Raw genomic sequence first — 5,226 nt, 5'->3', positions numbered from 1 at the left:
ACAGACAGTGCGCTATTTCTTTTCCTCAACAATCAATTTACCGATTTTGCCCTCTGCTTTCCAAGCTCCCGCTCCATTGATTTCGCAGCTGCTGGTTACAGCGACGGCGACGCCGCGAAGCGCAGAAACGGGCGCCAAAGAGCTGCGCTCTAAAAGAAACGGCACGCAGGCATTTGAGTAGCGTGAAGCGAATCTATTTGCTAGTGACGAAACGCAGCCACTGCGTGGACGAAAAAGCAAGCACTGTTTATGTACGCGAGAGACGCGATAAACTACGGCAAAGTTTTGCGCATTGTCGTCAAGGCGCGGCGGAAAACAATAATATACTTCAAAGACAAAACAAGTTTCCAAGCGTCGCATATGACGCCCTCCGGTGAATATTCTGCCGCTCGTGCTCGGCATAGCGGTAGTTCACATGCAAGGGCCCAGTCATTTCCGCAGTGGGAACATAGAACAGGTCGTGGTCTTCCGCTTGCGACGTTGTGGCGTCGCGACGCCGCTGCAACTGTCGGCCCCCGTTACCTCGTTCAGCAGCGCCTTCTCGGAAAGGGTCATCAGCAGCAGCGAGAAGACCATCATATGGACGGCTGCCACCCCCACTGGGAGCGCGGAGAGGTCGCTGGGAAGGACGCGCTCGACGACCTTGAACGCCTCCGACGCCATGGCGCCCAGCCTGCCGAATGTGTACGCCCCGGAGAAAGCCACGCTCCGGACCCGGGTGGGGAACAGCGCCACAGTGTGGACGCAGAGCAGGACGTAGGCGATGTTTAACAGCATCTCCCGCCACATGAGGCCCAACTGAGCCGAAAATTTGAGGCCCAATAAGTGCAAGGCCGCCTGGAAGAGCAGTAGCAGGGAGACCGCCAGCAGAAAGACTACCAGGGGCTCCCGTCGGCCATGATGCCTGATGATGAAGTAGGCTATGGTCATGGCCGGCACGTTACCAGCGATGATCACCCACTTGACGGCCGAGAAGTACGGCAGGTCAAGGTTCCGGTAGTAGTAGTTGACGAACAATGTGAACCAGCAGCTGAAGATGACGAAGCAGTGTGCCAAGACGGTCCGCGACATGTAGCGCAGCCGCGGTTGGTAAACTGCCGGATGCCGTTCTTCCTGCTGGTCGCGGTTAGCAGTTCCTGCTCTACCGGCGCGGGCAGCCAGCATCTCCTTGACCAGCTCTAGGCGTTCGATGACGACCTCGGGCTCTTCGTTGTTGATGCGGGCGGCCCAGGGGGCAACTCGCCGGGCTTCGTGGAAGCGCTTGTTGACGATGAGCCAGTGGGGCGACTCCTCGGTGAAGTACACCGTCAGGATGAGCGACAGCGCCGGGGCCACCAGCCCCGCGTGGCAGATGCTCCAGTCGAGCGCCAGGTACGCGATGAAGCCCACGTACACCGGCGCGAGCACAGTGGGCCAGCAGACGGCGAGCGCGCAGAAGGCCTCCCGTGGTCCCGGTGGCGTTGATTCGAACAGGAGCACGAAGGCCACGACCTCGAGCGCGCTCACGGCCGCCGAAGACACGAAGCGCAGCGCTACAAACACGGCCGCCGTGGGCGCCAGTGGCGCGGCCACTCCGGGGAACAGGAGAGCGCCCAGTGAGGCCCACATGATGGGCCTGCGACCCCAGCGGTTGGACGCGAGCCCGGCGCATGGCACCGACAGTGCGCCTGCGCACATGAAGGCCCCGCTGAGGAGTTGCTGGTACCAGGCACGGTCACAGACCAAGTTCCAGTGGACCACCACTGTGCGGCCTGTCATGTGCGTGTCGTAGTCCCAGGCGTCGCAAGGGACCACGACCCGAGCGTCCCCCTCGGCATCCGGGCCACTTTCTCTCACTGTCGCTGCGAGCGGCGTCTCGTAGCGGTGGCAGCTGTTGAACCTTGCTGCGGAGCCTGGCGACCGTGGCACGGACAGGTTCTTCCAGGCCTACGCGCTCGTGTTGGAGTACTCGGCGCTGGGGCGGCACCAGTGATCCACGGGCTCCAGATCGATGGTGACGGCGAAGCTGCACGTGTAGGCGACGAACGTGGTGATCTCCGCGCAGAGCAGCACTAGCTTCTGTGGAGGCGTCCGAAACCGAACACGACCATGGTCTGGAAGAACGTCTCCATCTCACTGTCCGAAATAGGCTCGGTCACCGGATGGAACAGGCTCGGCAGCAATGCTGACACCATGCTGCGGGAGCGCTTTCGTTTCGCCATGATTCTCTCGATGGTTCGCTGCCTGTCTCGAAAGCAATAGCCCTCCTTGCTGTGCACCTCTGATCGTAGAACATCCTTTCTTCGTCTTCTCTAGATGGCAGCCCGCGCGTGGGCGTGCAGGTGATGATGATGATGATGCACATACCCACGGCCGGGGATTGGGCAGGGTGCATAGCCGGATGCCCGTGTCCAAGACACGGGCGGTTCATCGTTCTCTTTTTTATCTGATGAGAATGTGCACTGACAGCTTTGAAACCGTGGGCTCCCCTGTCTCCTTGTCTATAAGCTTTTCATAGCTACCTACAGTCGAATACAACTCAGAACACAGCCACAAATGCTCCTTAAAATACGCGGTAAACGTTTAAAATCGCTTGATATAAATTTGAAGCGCACAACGAGACATGTCTGACCAACACGCCCAAAAAACCACTTTGCTTAAAACGGCGCTTAGAGATTTTCAGGACGTTATCTCCTGTGATGCCACATTGGCATCATGAGAACCGGTGGAGTGGCAACTCAGCTTCAAAAATAATTCCCCTCCATTTTTCTGGTTTAACTAATGAGACTTAGGAGCGCTAATTCGCTTGTTCTTGTTCAGATTTGTTTCCATTTATGGACTTTTATATGCTTGAAAATCCAAGTTGCATCCAAAAGTTCTTAATGCCGTTCCTCCGTTTTCCTTTTGCCATAATATGCCACCTGAGCTGCTCCTTGCGATTTGGGAAGCCGTTCCCCCTGTTCAGCGATCTCTGGAGCCATTGGTACCGTCCTCTCGACTGCACGTTCCTCCGGCGACTTCATCATTCGCTTCTTCTTTTTCGCTGTTCACATTTCTCGCTCTTCATTTGTTTCTGCATCTCGTATAGCAAGTTTATATACTAGAACTCGCTGTGGTGTTCTCTGCACAGGAAACCATTTCAGATTTTATCAGTGCGCTGCCTTGAACACTGCTTACCTGTCACAATTCCGGGGAGCAAAGCACTTCTGCAACTGAACCCTCCCAGTAAGTGCACGATTCATTTGCGCACTGAATGCGAGAAGGCTTCACTCCCCGTGAAGAAACACCAACGTAGGAATAAAATGTTATGGAGAAAAACATTCTAGAAGTCAATACGAAATGGCAAACAACTGGATTCACGGTCAGTGGTGGACTGCATGCAACTGCTACACGCAATCTCACAAGTCGTTTGCAGCCCATGTGGATGCCAGTACAATCTGAGGCTATCAGAACAGCGCACGCAGCATGTTTCAGCCCGGCCCCGAGTTGCCGGCGCGAAGAGTGTGCTTCCACAGGACCTGGTGTGCCCGTGGCGTCTGAAGCTATCGCTCAAAGGTTTCCCCGCCGCGGCAGAGATAAAGGCGACAAGGCTGACGTTCGAGCGAGCCCTGTCCTTACCCTAGCTTCCCTCGCGCCTTTATCCCCCCTGCAGCCTACACACATTGCCTAGTCGACGTCGCTCGATATGCAACTATGGAGGCTGAAGTAATCACCTATCCAGCACATAGGCGGCTTCATTGCCGCCGCGTTGAGTTAGCGATGTCCTTATTATAACTTGTTTCTGGCCATGGCGACCGCACAACAGGAAATCCGCTGCCACCAGCCGTCGGCCGATTGAAATCGGGCGATTATCAGTGTGGTCTGATAAGTGTAAAGACAGCGCAGAAACAGAGAGAAACAGAGCGCCGACTGAGATCAGCGTGTACTGTGACCATGCCTTTAGCGATGGGATCTGCCGACGTCAGCATCGTTGACAAGTAGCATTTACGTGATGACGTGAAGGAGGAGGAGGTAAACTTTATTAAAGAAGAGGTCTTAGGCGCGGATTGGGGTGATGTTCCCCTCCCCGCGGTGGGCTCCTCTTCTAGGCCGGACGCCAGGTGGCCGACCGACGATGTCGTTCGTAGAGTCACTGGAAAAAATTTCTTTTTTTCCAGTGACTCTAGTCGTTCGGCGACCTCTTCGGCTCGCTCTGTGACTCGAAGTTGAACCTCCTGGTCCGAGCTGAGCAGCGCGGCCTCCCACTGAGATTGGGTAGAGAGTGTAGACTGTGCGATGGCTTGTCTTGAGTGCATGAGTATAGGATGTGCAGTGTGTCTGCCTTTTGGTGCCGACAGAGAAAACAGACGGGGCTGTACTGCTCCGGGAACCATATGGAGTACATGTATGGATTAAAGAAAGTGTCTATTTGGAGCTGCCGCCAACTGACTTGTGTTTTACTCAGAGATTTATGTGGTTCTGGGAAGATCTGTCTTTCTTTCTTGAAGTGGGTAGTAATTTCTTTGTAGGTTGTCATTCGCTCCTTGGCCGACCTGAGTGCGGGGTAGTGCACCTCCCGGTTAACCACGAATCCTCGGGCAAATTGGTGCGCCGCCTCGTTTCCTGGATGGTCCGAATGGGCGGGGACCCAGATCAATGTAATCTGGCGGGTATTGGAGATTTTTTGTGAGACTTTGATGACTGCTGAGTGGGCCCTTCCTTTTGCAAAATTTCGAATTGCTGTTTTGGAGTAACTTATGATGTATTTGGCAGTGGTGGAGGTAATGGCTAAAGCTATGGCAGCTTCTTCGGCCTCCTCCGGAAATTTTGTTTTATCTATTGTCGCCGATGCAAGGGGAGAACCTCGATGATCGACAACTGCTAGAGAAAAGGCGTTTCTGTTCGCATGTTCCGCCACGTCCACGTGCGCCGTGTCTTTCTGAACTGAAAATCTTTCGTGAAGTTTTTGTGCCCTAGCCTTTCTTCTGTCCGTATCATAGTGTGGATGCATGTTTTTGGGCAGAAGAGGGACTGTTAAGTGTTCGTGCACGTGTCTTGGAATTGGCAAGGTGTGTGTACGGATTCCTTCATATTGTATTCCTGCTTTCTTTAGGATGAAACGTCCCGTTTCAGTGCCTGATAGTCTTTCACATTGTGCGGTGAGGTGTGCTTCTATCATTTCCGCTAAGGTGTTGAAATCCTAACTAATAGTTTTTCATTTGGAGTATGACGAGGGAGGTTGAGCGCAATTTTCTAGGACTGTCTAAT

The 5,226-nt window shown here is 54.3% G+C and overlaps 1 pseudogene; it reads right to left on the bottom strand.

Annotated features, from left to right (window-relative positions):
- Nucleotides 1-429: 429 nt before the first annotated feature.
- Nucleotides 430-2,201, bottom strand: LOC149335603 (solute carrier family 22 member 7-like; annotated as a pseudogene).
- Between the last annotated feature and the right edge of the window lie 3,025 nt (nucleotides 2,202-5,226).

Source organism: Amblyomma mixtum, chromosome 7, assembly GCF_055824585.1.
Source record: "Amblyomma mixtum isolate Tamu chromosome 7, ASM5582458v1, whole genome shotgun sequence".
Lineage (NCBI taxonomy): Eukaryota > Metazoa > Arthropoda > Arachnida > Ixodida > Ixodidae > Amblyomma > Amblyomma mixtum.
The sequence above is the reverse complement of the archived record's forward strand: the minus strand, read 5'-3'. Positions and strand labels throughout refer to the sequence as shown.